This window comes from Scyliorhinus canicula, chromosome 15 (assembly GCF_902713615.1).
Source record: "Scyliorhinus canicula chromosome 15, sScyCan1.1, whole genome shotgun sequence".
NCBI classification, from domain to species: domain Eukaryota; kingdom Metazoa; phylum Chordata; class Chondrichthyes; order Carcharhiniformes; family Scyliorhinidae; genus Scyliorhinus; species Scyliorhinus canicula.
The window spans coordinates 96,378,652-96,394,222 of NC_052160.1; the positions used below are offsets into that span (position 1 = coordinate 96,378,652).

Genomic DNA, 15,571 nt, shown 5'->3' on the forward strand with positions numbered 1-15,571 from the left:
ATTTGTAGCTTTTTCCTCTCCATCAGAAGCTCTACAGTCAGGGCTGCGGAGTATCGCCGGTCTATCACTAGTATGGAGTTGACCAGCCATTGTCTAGCCACCTTCTCTTCTCTGTCTCTACGTGCTTTATAGGCAATAATCTCAGTCCTGATCACAGCCTTCAGTGTCTCCCAGAACATGGGAGGGTGACAGCTCCCCATTATGGTTATTGGTAATGTACTGTCTATGGCCTGTGATGTTTCCTCGCAAAATGCCTTGTCGACAAGGAGAGCCGTGCCGAACCTCCATGGGGGTGGGGGGAAGTGCTAGGTTAGGCATGGCCCGTGTCCAACCTCTCTTCCATGTATTGTGAAGCGTGGTTGGCAATCATGATTGCGGAATATTTTGCAGCTACAGGGTGTGTTTTTGTTTTGAGAGCTGGATAGCTGCAGGAAAAGCAAGCAGCTTTATAAGGAGCTCTCTGCAATCTAAAGACTGTCTCCAGCTCATTTGGGTGATTTCAAAGTGATAACTGCTCTCGGAAGAGAATTTAAACCAGATCTCTGTGCTTAAAAGGATCTTTTGTCTTATGGATGTTGCAAGGAAAGATTAAGGGTTATTTCTAGAATATTGTATCTGTGGGGATGATTAGTGTTGATATTTGTTAAGATGTTTACTGTGGGTTTATAAAGTGTTAACTGGTTTCATAAATAAACATTGTTTTAATTTGAAAGTACTTTAGCTCTCTGTTTGCATCACACCTGTTAAGTAGGCCCGTGTGCTCCCCATAACCACAATCTATTAAAAGTTGTGAGTCAGGTGAACTCTATGATACATTTTGGGGTTCTCTAAACCCTGGCCCATAATACTTTTATGAACTGATCTCTCCATGCATCTTCTCTACTGTGTAGCACTATGCTCCACATGCTTCACCCGATGTCTGTGTCCATGTATTTACATTGTGTATTTATCGTATGTCCAATATTTTTCATATCTGGAATGATCTGCCTGGACTGTACGCAGAACAATACTTTTCACTGTACCTCGGTGCATGTGACAATAAATCTAAATCTATATACTTTATGTACTTGGCAGAAGAAGGAGAACTCCTTCTCCCCATGGTGTGTGAACCTCCATGGTTCCACTGCCCCCATCTGCTCCTAACTGTGCTTGGGTTCTTTCACCATGTTGGAGATCTTCCCTGTTTTGGGAATCAATATGTCTATCTGTCCGTGGTTCATGGACACAGTTGACATCCCCTCCCATGATAAGTCGGTGTGTGTCTATGTTGGGGATTTCTAAATAATCTCTGTGTCGTCCTAGTGGGGAGCATACATGTTAACCAGGTCCACTGGTGCCCCGTCCCCCCGGTCCGTAACCATCCTTGTCGCCAGAAACACTGTCCTCTTACTGAGCAGTATATCTATCCCCCTAGCTCTTACCCTGAAACAAGAATGGTACAGCTGTCCCACCCAACATTTTCTTCCCCCCAGTCCATCCTTCTCCCTCGGGTGTCTCTCGGAGGAAGTCCAAGTCGGCTTTCATACTTTTCAGGTAGGTGAAGACTCTGGTTCTTTTCACTGGGTCGTTATGTCCCCTGACATTCCAGATGACTATTCCGATGTTTTTATTTTTTTTTGTCCCCTGCCCCCCTTCTGCGGGATCAACCATACTTACCGTGAGGATGTGCCCCTGCACTCCGGAGTTTCGCTTTGTAAGAGGACCATCCAAAATGGCCAAGGTCGCCGTACTCACCATGAGGCTGGACCCCTGCGCTCCAGGGTTTCCCTTTGTCCAGGGGCTACCCAACATGGCTGCCAGCTAGGTATACATCATGTGGCTGAATCCTTGCACTCCGAGATTGCCCTTTGTTTGGGGACCCTCCAAAGTCATAGAATTATAGAATTTACAGTGCAGAAGGAGGCCATTCGACCCATCGAGTCTGCACTGGCTCTTCGAAAGAGCACCCTACTTAACCTCATACCTCCACCCAACCCCACCTAACCTAAGGGCAATTTGGCATGGCCAATCCACCTAACCTGCACATCTTTGGACTGTGGGAAGAAACCGGAGCACCCGGAGGAAACCCACGCAGACACGGGGAGAATGAGCAGATTCCGCACAGATAGTGACCCAAGTGGGAATTGAATCTGGGACCCCGGCGCTGTGAAGCCACTATGCTACCATCGCTGCTTGTGGCGCCATCTTGTTCCCTGTTGCCACGTCTGGCCAGTTGTACTCCGCCTAGAGCCCTTACCCACGCCCTCTGTCCCTTTGTTCCCCCTATGGTTCTGCACCTCCCCCCCCCCCCCCACCCTTCAGCATCCCCCTCCTACCAGTGTCTCCCCCCCCCCCCCTCACCCCAACGATCTCTCTTTTCCTCCCCCCCTCTTCTATCCCTCTGATTATTCTCCCCCTGTTATGATGTTTACCCACTTCACCCCCCCCCCCCCCCACCCATTGCCAGGCCCTCTCTTCCCCTGTGGGAGATGCACTGGCACTGCGGCCCACCCCTCGCTCATACCTCCTGGCACTAGCTTTCCCGCTAGTGTGTTGGCCCCCTCCCGTGGTTGGTCTGAGCTTTTCCTACACCCGCTGTTTTTCTTCCTTTTCTCCTCTTACTCGTTCTCCCTTTATCTTGTGCCCCGCTGCCCTCGCCTTCTCTTTTCCATGCCTTAACGTTCGGTTTCAGAACGAGGCGGTACAATCCTGCACAAATGTTTTTCAGTCTCTCAGGGTGATGGCTTCACCTCTGTTTCTGCTGCTGCTTTCCCAGCCCATTCTTTTGGACAAACACGCCCACTTCTGCAGGGCCGTAAAATAGTGCTCCTTGCCCTGGAAAGTTGCTCATAGCTTGGCTGGGTAGAGCATCCCAAACTTCACCCCTGTTTTGAACAGGGCCTCCTTTGCTCTGTTGAACTCCGCCCACGTTTGGCCAGTACTGTTCCAATGTCCTGATATATTCGTCTCCGGTGTCTGGCAGATTCTCATCTGCCTGGCCTATTTCAGGATTCTCTCCTAGTCTTGGTACCAGTACATATTCGCAATTATTGCCCTCAGCTGTTTCCCGGCACAGGGTGTGGGCTGGAGCGACCTGTGTGTCCTGTCTATCTCTGGCGAGCTGGGAAAGCTGTCCCTTCCCACTAGGTTTCCCAGCACTGGACCATCTAATCTGTGGGAATACTGCCTTTGATTCCCTTTGGCAGTCCCACAATTCTGTAGTTCTGGTGCCTCAACCGGTTCTCTTGGTCCTCCACCTTGGATCCCCTGGGTTGCCACCAACCTTGCTAATTATGCTACTGGAGCAACGATCCGGTTGCTCCCATGGGCCCCTAGTCGCCTTTCCGCTTTGTCAAGGGCCACCTGCATAGCAGCCAGTGCTTCTGTGACTACCACCTTGACTGCTGCCTAGATTCCGAACCTCGTGTCGTCCTTCAGCTCTCTGGTGAGGTGCTTCCTAGAGCGAGGTGGAGTTTCTTGCACAGCTTATTGGTCCCTCTCCTTCAGGTGCTGCCGAGGCTTCCTCGCCTCGTGGCTCCAGGCTCCTGTTGCCTCTTGTTTCCTTGCGGCCTCTGGTGCAGCTGTTGTTCGGCATTTTAGCAAATATCTTGTATCTTCACTTGTAGTTTGAAGATGGTGATGAGGAGATGCTTTTTCCTCTGTTTTGGCGGGCTATTTCGGATAAAGTTGCCTAAATTCGATTTCCTCTGAGAACCACTTTCCGTGCGTCCGGTCAGCACAACCCTCACCCGAAATTCCAATTGCAATTTTAACTAGGAAGTGAGATTCCACCAGGACAGTCCAATGAGAAAAGCGAATCATTGAGAATAGGCCCAAAAACAAAAATTTTCATTTTTAAAATTTCTTTTGCGACAAAATGTCTGGAAACTCAAGAAAAGTGCTGTAATACTGACAGCTTTTATGTCTTCCAGTGTACGTACATAAGGAAATATGTTAGATTTTTCAGCCATTAATATTGAATAAGCTTTAAAACATTTTCTTCCCATGTATTGGAAAATGGAACGATTGCATTGTTATGGATAGTGTCATGTTTCTTAGTTCTGCATCAGGAACACAGGACTTAGCTTTGTGTATATCATGTAATATTTATATGGGACTTCCGGTGGCGGCAATGCGGAGCTAAGCCGCACGTTCGGCAGCTCCTGCTAAAACGGACTTTGGGGCTCTTTTCAGGGCCCCCAACGGGACTTCGTCGACTAATCCCGACGTGGGAAGGGGTCTGGAGTAGATCCCTAAGGTCCTATGGTCTGGACCAGGAGTGGGGTGAGCAGACAAACAGTGGAAGCGCCCCTGGAAAAGCGGGGGAAGAGAAACAAAATGGCGGCCGGCGGAGCCCTCGAGGAGCTGAGGCAGTGGGCGCAGGAGCAACAGGAGACTCTGCTGCGCTGCTTCCAGGAGCTTAAGGTGGAGCTGCTGGAGTCGCTGAAGGCTACCACCAGAGAGCTGATGGAGACTCAGACAGCCCAGGGGGCCGCGATCCGGGAGCTGCAGCAGCAAGCCTCCGCAAGGGAGGATGAGGCCGTGGCCGTCGCGGGGAAGGTAGAGATGCACGAGGCGCTCCATAAAAAGTGGCAGGAGCGGTTCGAGGAGCTGGACAACCGGTCGAGGCGGAAGAATTTGCGGATGCTGGGCCTCACGGAGGGGTCGGACCTGGCGGCCTATGTGGTCGTTGTGCTGAACTCGTTGATGGGAGCTGGGTCCTTCCAAGGGCCCCTGGAGTTGGAGGGGGCCCACAGAATTCTGGCTAGGAGGCCCAAGCAAAACGAGCCGCCGCGGGCGGTGGTGGTGCGGTTCCACCGGTTCATTGATCGTGAGTGCGTGCTCCGGTGGGCCAAGAAGGAGCGGAGCAGCAAGTGGGAGAGCACGGAGGTGCGGATCTTCCAGGATTGGAGTGCGGAGGTGGCTAAGCGTAGGGCCGGGTTCAACCTGACTAAGGCGGTGCTCCACAGACGGAGCGTGAAGTTTGGCATTGATGTACCATCAATTCGACTCAAGACACATTTAGGATCCGAACTGTGGCTTTAATCTGCTAGTTGTTAGCTCGGTGGTCGACTACAGAGAATAGCCGACCGCCGGGAACTCTGGGTACTTATACCCCGCCTCGGAGGCGGGGCCTACTTGCCTCTCGACCAATTGGAGAGCAGTCACATGACTAGTCCCAACCAATCGGACGAGAGGCTCATGACCAGCCAGAGCCAATGGGAAGCCAGTGCTCTGCACCAATGGCAGTGCTCATATCCATACCACCACATTCACCCCTTGTGGAGAAAGAAGGGGGGGGGTCCGAGGACTGGTGGTATGAGCAGCGAAAATCGATAGGGGTGAGCTGCCCACTGGCTCGTGGCAAAACAATACTACTACTACTAATAACAACAGAATAACACAAAAATGTCCAAAAAAAGTCCCATGGCCGCATCAGATGGACACGATCAGCCTGTCGGGTGCCCGTGGTGTTCTGGAGGACCGTCGCAGTGGAGCCGGTGACGTCGGGCCGATGGTCGTCCTTGCCTCCGGGAGCGTTGGTCGTAGATGTGTCTCCGTACCCCGGGCAGGTGGTGGAGACGCTGTAATCGGGGAAGAGGGGACATGTGCGCTAAGTCGTGGGGGCGCTGGGGGGAATTGGGGTTGGGGGGGAGGTGTTGGTGTAGGGGAAGAAGGCCGCACGCCGGCGGGTGCCAGGTTCCGGAGCGAGACCGTATCCTGCCGACTGTCGGGATACTCCACGTACGCATATTGCGGGTTGGCGTGGAGTAACTGGACTCGCTCAACCAACGGGTCGGACTTGTGCACCTGCACATGCTTCCGGAGCAGGATGGGCCCGGGGGTGGCCAGCCATGTCGGGAGAGGGGATCCTGAGGACGACTTCCTGGGGAAAACAAGAAGACGTTCATGAGGTGTTTGATTAGTGGTAGTACAGAGGAGAGACCGGATTGAATGCAGGGCGTCGGGAATGACTTCTTGCCAACGGGGAATAGGGAGATCTCTGGACCGTAGGGCCAGCAGGATGGTCTTCCAAATGGTGCCATTCACCCGCTCGACCTGACCGTTACCCCGGGGGTTATAACTGGTCGTCCTGCTAGAGGCTATGCCCCTGCTGAGCAGGAACTGACGCAGTTCGTCACTCATAAAAGAGGACCCCCGGTCGTTGTGGATGTACGCGGGGTAACCGAATAGGGAGACGATGGATAGGAGGGCCTTTATGACGGCTGTTGTGGTCATGTCAGGACAGGGAATGGCGAAAGGGAATCGAGAGTATTTGTCGATAACACTCAAGAAATAAGTGTTACGGTTGTTGGAAAGGAGGGGACCCTTGAAGTCTATACAGACGTTCAAAGGGGCGGGATGCCTTGATCAGATGCGCTCGTTCGGGGCGGTAAAAGTGCGGTTTGCACTCTGCGCAGACGTAGCAGTCCCTAGTGACAGTCCTGACTTCCTCGACGGAGTAGGGCAGGTTGCGGGTCTTAATAAAATGGTAGAAACGGTTGACCCCTGGATGGCAGAGGTCCGTGTGGAGGGAGCAGAGGCGGTCAATCTGCGCGCTGGCGCAGGTACCGCGGGATAGGGCATCGGAAGGCTCGTTGAGCTTCCCAGGACGATACAAGATATTGTAGTTGTACGTGGATAACTCGATCCGTCACCGCAAGATCTTGTCGTTCTTGATCTTGCCCCTCTGTGCCTTGTCGAACATGAAAGCTACTGACCGTTGGTCTGTGAGGAGGGTAAACCTCCTGCCGGCTAGATAGTGCCTCCAGTATCGCACAGCTTCGACTATGGCCTGTGCCTCCTTTTCCACCGAGGAATGGCGGATTTCGGAGGCGTGGAGGGTTCGTGAAAAGAAGGCCACGGGTCTGCCTGCTTGGTTCAGGGTGGCCGCCAGAGCTACGTCAGATGCATTGCTCTCGAACTGGAATGGGAGGGGCTCGTCGATAGCATGCATCGTGGCCTTTGCGATATCCGCTTTGATGCGGCTAAAGGCCTGGCGGGCCTCCATCGACAGGGGAAAGGAGGTGGACTGGATGAGGGGGCGGGCTTTGTCGGCGTAGTTGGGGACCCACTGGGCGTAGTATGAGATGAAGCCCAGGCACCGTTTGAGGGAGTTGGGGAGGGGAAGTTCCATCAGGGGGCGCATGCGTTCGGGATCGGGGCCTATCACTCCGTTACGCACTAAGTAGCCAAGGATGGCTGGACGGTCGATGCTAAACACGCACTTATCCTTATTGTAAGTTAAATTAAGGAGTTTTGCGGTTTGGAGGAATTTTTGGAGGTTGATGTCGTGGTCCTGCTGGTCGTGGCCGCAGATGGTGACGTTGTCGAGATACGGGAAGGTGGCCCATAAACCGTGCTTGTCGACCATTCGGTCCATCTCCCGTTGGAAGACTGAGACTCCATTTGTGACACCAAATGGAACCCTGAGGAAGTGGTAGAGGCGCCCATCTGCCTCAAACGCGGTGTACTTTCGGTCACTCGCATGAATGGGGAGCTGGTGATAGGCGGACGTAAGGTCCACTGTGGAGAAGACTTTGTACTTCGCGATCCTGTTAACCAGGTCGGAAATACGGGGGAGAGGATACGCGTCCAGCTGCGTAAACCTGTTGATGGTCTGACTGTAATCAATGACCATCCGGTTTTTCTCCCCAGTCCGAACTACCAGCACTTGGGCTCGCCAGGGACTGTTGCTGGCCTCGATCATTCCTTCCTTAAGGAGCCTCTGGACCTCGGACCCAATGACGGTCCGGTCCTGGGCACTGTATCGTCTGCTCCGAGTGGCGACAGGTTTACAATCTGGGGTGAGATTAGCAAACAAGGAAGGGGGGTCCACTTTGAGGGACGTGAGGCTGCAAACAGTAAGAGGAGGAATAGGGCCGCCAAATTGAAAAGTCAAGCTCTGCAGGTTGCACTGGAAGTCCAGACCCAAGGGTGCCGGAGCGCATAGGCGGGGGAGAATGAGGAGTTTTAAATTTTTGAAAACCCTCCCCTGGACTGAGGTCCGCTATGCAGCACCTGGTGATTTGGAAGGAATGCGAACCTGAGGCCAATTCAATTTTATGTTTAACTGGGTGAATGGGGAGCGCGCTGCGTCTTACCGTGTCGGGGTGGACGAAACATTCCGTGCTCCAGGAGTCCAGCAGGCACTTTGTTTTGTGTCCGTTGAGCTGCACCGTCGTTGTAGTCTTGGCGAGCGAGCGTGGTTGCGACTGGTCGAGCTTGATGGAAGCCAGTCGTGGTGAGAGTTCCAGATCCTCTTCGGTGTCAGACTAGTCGCTTGCAGGGCCTTCCGAGTTGATCCAAGATGGCGGCACCCAGGACCCGCACGTGGAGTCGGGGTCCCAAGATAGCGGAGCCCAGGACCCGCACGTGTAGCCGGGGCCCCAAGATGGCGGCGCCCATGGCCCACACATGGTGTCCGGGGCCCAAGATGGCGGTGCCCGTGGGAGCCTCGTGGCGGCTGGGGGCAGTGTCAGCGGCGTCTGCGGGCCGGTCGTGGCAGCTGGGGGCGCGGGTCGGGAGGACCGTGGGGTCGTTCGGGAGCCGGGAGGCGGGCCGGAGAGGTTGGTGTGCGGCGTGGGGCCCTGGGGGTGTGCGGCGTGGGGCCCTGGGGGGGCCCGGCGTGAGCGATCCGCGGTCGCTGCACGGGACAGCAGCGACCGACTTGGTCTGACAGACCACCGCGTAGTGGCCCTTCTTCCCGCAGCTCTTCCACAGAGCGGGCCGGGCAGCGCGGGTGGGGCTGCTTTGAGAGGCCACAGAAATAGCAACGGGGCCCCGCTAGTTTATAGGAGCGACCCGCGGCGCAGGATTGGGGGGGGGGTCAGGGTCCACGGAGGATGGGGGTGGCGCGTGCCATGAAGTCCAGGGGGTTGCTGCGCGGCCGGGGGCGTATGCGCGGGTGTTCAGGTCAGCAACCTCCAGGGAGGTTGCAAGTGTCCGTGCCTCGGCTAGGCTGAGGGTGTTCTTCTCCAGCAATCGTTGGCAGATAGAAGGAGACTGCATACCAGCAACTTAAGCGTCTCTGATTAGAATTTCCATGTGCTCCGTCGCCGAAACTTGGAGACAGGCGCACTTTCTCCCTAGAGCTGCGAGGGCCTGGTAAAACTCGTCGAGGGACTCACCAGGGAACTGTTGTCTGGTCGTCAGGAAATGCAGTGCGTATACTTTGTTGACCGGGCGGAGAAAGTGTCCTTTGAGAATCTCCATGGCCGCATCAAAATCGCCTTCGTCTTCGGTCATTGCGTAGACCGATGTGCCCACGCATGAGTGGAGGATGTGGAGTTTCTGCTCCTTGGTGGGCTTGCCGGCTGCAGTCCTCAGGTAGCTATTAAAACACGCCTGCCAGTGTTTCCCGCGCTGTGGGATGATGGGGGCGGGGTCGGGGCTGAGAAGTGCGGGCCGTTGCTGGCTGTTATTTTCCCGCGCAAGAGCGGGCGGGGGGGGGGCCTGGGCCTGGGCCTGCGCCTGCTGATGGGTACGAAGGAGGAGGAGTAGGCGCATGTTGGGCTGCATTCCGGACCTGGAGGTGGGGGGCCTGATCATGGGGGGGGGGGGGGGGGACTTCAACACGGTGCTGGATCCCCCATTGGATCGATCCAAGTCCCGGACGGGTAGGAGGCCAGCGGCGGCTAAGGTGTTGAGGGGATTTATGGATCAGATGGAGGGGGGGGGGGGGTGGATCCCTGGAGGTTTGCGAGGCCAAGGGACCAGGGAGTACTCGTTTTTCTCCCAATTGCATAAGGCCTATTCGAGGATTGATTTTTTTGTCCTGAGCAGGGGGCTGGTTTTGAGGGTGGAGGATGTTGAATACTCTGCCATTGCCATTTCGGATCATGCCCGGCACTGCGTGGACCACGGGCTGGGGGAGGAGAGGGACCAACGTCCGCTCTGGCGCTTGGAGGTGGAGCTGCTGGCAGATGAGGAGGTGGCCGGGAGGGTTCGGGGGTGTATTAAGACATAGGAGTGGAAGTAAGGCCATTCGGCCCATCTAGTCCACTCCGCCATTCAATCATGGCTGATGGGCATTTCAACTCCACCTACCAGCATTCTCCCCGTAGCCCTTAATTCCTCGCGACATCAAGAATTTATCTATCTCTGCCTTGAAGCCATTTAGCGTCCCGGCCTCCACTGCACTCCGTGGCAATGAATTCCACAGGCCACCACTCTCTGGCTGAAGAAATGTCTCCGCATTTCTGTTCTGAATTTACCCCCTCTAATTCTAAGGCTGTGCCCACGGGTCCTCGTCTCCTTGCCTAACTGAAATAGTTTCTTTGCGTCCACCCTTTCTAAGCCATGTATTATCTTGTAAGTTTCTATTCGATCTCCCCTTAACCTTCTAAACTCCAATGAAAACAATCCCAGGATCCTCAGCCGTTCATCATATGTTAGACCCGCCATTCCAGGGATCATCCATGTGAATCTCCGCTGGACACGCTCCAGTGCCAGTATGTCCTTCCTGAGATGTGGGGCCCAAAACTGGACACAGCACTCCAAATGGGGCCTAACCAGAGCCTTATAAAGGCTCAGTAGCACATCGCTGCTTTTATATTCCAACCCTCTTGAGATAAATGACAACATTGCATTCGCTTTCTTAATCACAGATTCAACCTGCATGTTTACCTTTAGGGAATCCTCGACTAGCACTCCCAGATCCCTTTGTACTTTGGCATTATGAATTTTCTCACCGTTTAGAAAGTAGTCTATGCTTGGATTCTTTTTTCCAAAGTGCAAGACCTCACATTTTCTCACGTTGAATTGCATCAGCCATTTCCTGCACCACTCTCCCAAACTGTCTAGATCCTTCTGCAGCCTCCCCACTTCCTCAGCACTACCTGCCTGACCACCTAACTTCGTATCATCGGCAAACTTCGCTAGAATGCCCCCAGTCCCTTCATCCAGATCATTAATATATATGGTGAACAGCTGTGGCCCCAACACTGAACCCTGTGGGACACCGCTGGTCACCAGCTGCCATTCCGAAAAAGAACCTTTTATCCCAACTCTCTGCCTTCTGTCAGACAGCCAATCCTCAACCCATGCCAGTAGCTCACCTCGAACACCATGGGCCCTCACCTTACTCAGCAGCCTCCTGAGGTACCTTGAGGCCAACGATAACGGGGAGGTCTGAGTGGGGACGATCTGGGAGGCATTGAGTGCGGTGATTAGAGGGGAGTTGATTTCCATCCGAACCCATAAGGAGAGGGGGGAGCAGAGGGAGAGGGAGAGGCTGATAGGGGAGATAGTGTGGGTGGATAGGAGATATGCGGAGGCTCCGGAGGAGGGATTGCTGGGGGAGAGGTGTAGCCTCCAGGCCAGGTTCGACCTATTGACGACCAGAAAGTCGGAAGCTCAGTGGAGGAAAGCACAGGGGGCGGTGTATGAATATGGGGAGAAGGCGAGCAGGATGCTGGCACACTAGCTCCGAAAGCGGGACGCGGCCAGGGAGATTGGGGGAGTGACGGATAGAGTTGGGAAGGCGGTGCGGAGTGGGGTAGACGTTAATGGGGTCTTTAGGGACTTTCATGGGGAACTGTACCGGTCTGAACCCCCGGTGGAGAGGGAGGGGGGGGGGGGGGGGGAGGGAGAATGGGGCGCTTCTTGGACAAGCTGCGATTTCCGAGGGTGGAGGAGGGGCAGGTGGAGGGACTGGGGGCGCCGATTGAGCTGGAGGAGCTGGTTAAAGGGATAGGGAGCATGCAGTTGGGGAAGGCGCCGGGGCCGGATGGGTTTCCGGACGAATTTTATAAAAGGTATGCGGACCTGTTGGGCCCCCTGTTAGTCCGGACCTTTAACGAGGCAAGTGAGGGGGGGGGATTCTTGGACTCTGGACCTCTTGCTGACAAATATGCATTTCAGGCTCTGAGCCTGCCTGAATCTTGGCTTGTCCATTTTACCCGCTAGACTTTGCTAGTTTCTCTGTACCTAGTTGGAAGTGGCCATCCCAGATGGCTACAGGCTGGAATTGACTGCACACTAGGACAGGGTATTGTGACATAACTCATGATCTAAATGAATGACAGAACATGCTCGAGGGGCTGAAAGGCCTACCTGCTGTTCGTAAAACAAATTTGCACTTCTCCACTTTGAATTTAGTTTTACCCCTATAGCGTTCACATCATCTGCAAAATGTAGTCATTTGTTTCAGTGACTCTTAGCTGCAGTTTATTGTAACAAAATGGGTCTTGAAATGGGCCCTACCGGGTAACTGATCTTGCTTTTATTTTCAGTATCAGCTTTTATAGAGGCAGATAATTTTACAATATCCTTCGCCATTCCAGCCACAGAATATTGCTTTACTTTTCAAAGAGGGAAGCTTTTTGTTTTTCTGAAGTGTGTCTGCTATCCATCAATCAAGCATTAATATTGTGAATCATTGCCACTGGCACTGTCCCAGGCTTAAAAGAAATAAAGCTGCCATTCAAAAGCTTCCCACTATGTGTTTTAATAAAAGACTTGGGAATGAATTATAACGTTGCTGAACCTCCCTCAATGGAGTTCTCAGTATCACTAAGAGATCTCTGCCTGTGTAATTAACACTCTGTTTCATTGGTCTGTGAAAATAGGAACTGTTGAAACATCCATTTTGTTTTCATCGATGTGATTTGAAAATGGAGATTGTAGCATCGAACATTACATTTGGAAAATGTATCTTTAACGAGCAAATGCTAAGTTTAATTGTATAGTTGATGTGCAGCGTTTTCTGAATGAGAAAATCATTCATTTTCCTAATGTAACGCGAGACTTCTGCATATCTAAATGAATTGATGCAGCTGCAATAGCAGAACCTATTCTGCTGTGTCTGCGGAATTATGGGAATTGAAGGCAATATGACTTGAGCTGCTAGCTTGAGTTTTTAAGTCAGTAGATTAAGTTTATTAACCAAGTGGTAAAGAATTTTCTTCTTCATGCTAACCATCTTCTGCGCAAGGCTTCATAGCTTCAGTGATGTGTTCTGTATTGTCTGTAACCATGGAGACTATGATTTAGAGGTTTTGGATGGGAGGATGTAGATAGATTTTGCTGCTGCCCTGTGGATTCACAGTCGCATTGAAAAGTGTGTTGACTTCACAACTGAATTCGAGCGCTGACTGTGTCAGTCAGTTGGTTTGCTGTTTCACTTCTCAAAGCTAAAACATCGGTGCAAAGGAATCCCTTTAAAAGAACTGAGGAAAAGCCAGATACTGGTAAGGCTTAATTTTTCTGACAAACTGATCTTATTGCAGTAATTCAATAGTCACCTACTTTGGAACCATTTTTCCTTTTTGTCAAGGTTACTAGGTCATTCTCGAATCTTTCAAAACCCGTAGAAGTAATTTTGCAATATTTGCAGTTGCCAGTCAAATTGGGTTAATGAGCCATTGGATCAATCGAGACAGATGGCAATGCATGTACCCTGGGGAGAAATACATATTACAAGAGTGCTTTAAATAGCCTGAGATGCTGGTTGTATTTGTGTGTGTAAAATCGGTTGTGTGCATCACCTAGATACTAATGTATATTTGTAGTCCGAGTTTTATTTGGAGGTTTTTTTGAAGCTGAAGCCTTGCACAGAGTAAACCAGCAGATTTCACCTCCATTGGATATTGTAGCTTCTTCACAATATAGCTGTGAATTGTGAATGAAAATATCACTGGCAATGTTGTGTAAAAATACCCAGTGCTCTTTCCTGTTTTGTCATGGTTCCAGCGCCTAAGCCATTTTTTGCTTCCCTCTTCACCTCGTGTATTAACTAAGAACTGCAGCAAAACATTGCGCTCCATATTTTGTTTACAAAAGCTTAATAATTATGTTACATGAAATAAAAAATATGCCTTTTATCCCAGGGGTTTAGTCTTCATATGCTGAATATCTAATGTGGTCACTCATTCTTGTAAAAAATTTGTTCTCGGTACCTTTTTTTCCCCTCCCTCTTTTCTGAAGGTACTGATACTTAGATTATGGTTCTGCATTCGGGTCACCAATTTAGGCTGAAGGAATTCCTGGAGGTTTGACCACATGATACCTAGTCGCATGACTTGTGCAAATAATATTGCATTTACCTTGTAAAGGTGGGTCCTCTGTAATAAGTAATTTTACTTGGGGCTTTTGTGCCAGCAGCTGTTGAGACTTTACGGTTCGGGAAGTCACTCGATCACAGTCAGGTTAAGAGGATTTGAGGGTGGGCTGGAGGTGAAATAGAGGAAAACCTCAAATTGCCAAATCACCTTCACTTCTAGCTCTCTTCCGACTGCACTTTGCCTGTGATGTCACTGAACAAAGCTTCTCCAACAGCAGCCAATGATGTGCCGGAATGGGCAGGGGCTGGGCAGCACAGCACTGTGCTGCGGAATTTAAGCCACTGGTCCCTCGGGCTGCTGGAGGCAATGCTCGGGAGGAATAATCCATTATCCTGAATGAACTCTGGTTATTCTGATGCATTGGGAAACTTACTGTGAAGGCACCAGTTGTTAATTTGACTAGTATGAGCATAGATCATGATTTGAAAAATATTCAAAAAAACAAGCATGACTGAGATGGGCAAGTAAAACTGCCAAACTCTCTAATATTCAGGGATGTTGAGCCCCATTTGTCACCTTGCCATTGTCCCTGCTAAAAGCAACTAATTTTGCACAGAGTGGGATGCGACTTGGGATCCTCCTGGCCTGGGTGGCTTTTTTTTTGCACGGCGCAGTGAAATTAACATTGCGCAGCTGAGGTAGGAGGACACCTTTTTGACCAGTTTGTTTAACTGTGTCCCGCTCAAACCAATTTCTCATCAGCCAATTGGACAAATCCCCACAATGTGAAGGTAAATAACTGCAGCTGAAACAGTGGAGGCCATCTAGCCAACATATTATTTATCTCCATTACCATTCAGAGGCAGTACTGCTTCACCTGTTAACTTAATCACATCATTTAAAAAAAAATAAAAAAATTTAGCGTATCCAATTATTTTTTTCCAATTAAGGGGCAATTCAGCGTGGCCAATCCACCTAACCTGCACATCTTTGGGTTGTGGGGGTGAAACCCACGCAGGCACGGGGAGAACGTGCAAACTCCACATGGACAGTGACCCAGGGCCGCGATTCGACCCCGGGTCCTCAGCGCCGTAGGCAGCAATGCTAACCACTGTGCCACCGTGCTGCCCAAACTTAATCACATCATGCAGTACAACAGCTCAGATGAGAGTGGATGAACTGTTAAATGCAATGCAAACCGTTAACCATCAGTTTTGATAGTCGAGTAGAAATCTGACAAAAGATCTCTCTGGTGATTTGTTTCTTGTGAAAGAACTTAGTTTCAACGTTGGCATTTTTGCTACATTTTAGTTTTACTATACATAGGTCTGGACTCCCTTGCCATGGGTATGAATGTGGCAGGGGAGGAGGGAGGGGGGTGTAAAATCCACAAGGTTGCCTACCTACTACTGCCCCACTGACCAGTCTGAAATTTTATAGGCGGGAGGCAGTGGGCAACTTGGCTGCCCTTGGGCCTGACATGATGCTTAAGGGGCCAATTAATAGTCAGGGCTTCATCTCGCCACTGCCAATATTTTACCTGCCGTCGGAGGGGAGGGGGGGGGGGGGGGGGGCACGCCACGTGG

At 51.6% G+C, this 15,571-nt stretch overlaps 1 protein-coding gene across 3 annotated transcripts in view; it reads left to right on the forward strand.

The window, feature by feature from the left end:
- Nucleotides 1-15,571, forward strand: part of pacsin1b (protein kinase C and casein kinase substrate in neurons 1b) — a 372,157-nt gene that overhangs the window by 72,463 nt on the left and 284,123 nt on the right. Inside the window, exon 1 of one of the 3 annotated variants that reach the window (XM_038820242.1) lies at nucleotides 12,692-13,172. The exons of 1 other annotated variant lie outside the window; for it this stretch is intronic. The gene's annotated coding sequence lies outside the window, so the exon portion shown is untranslated. Of the gene's footprint in view, nucleotides 1-12,691; nucleotides 13,173-15,571 lie in introns of those variants that run through there. One more of the 3 variants, XM_038820248.1, reaches the window with a different exon arrangement.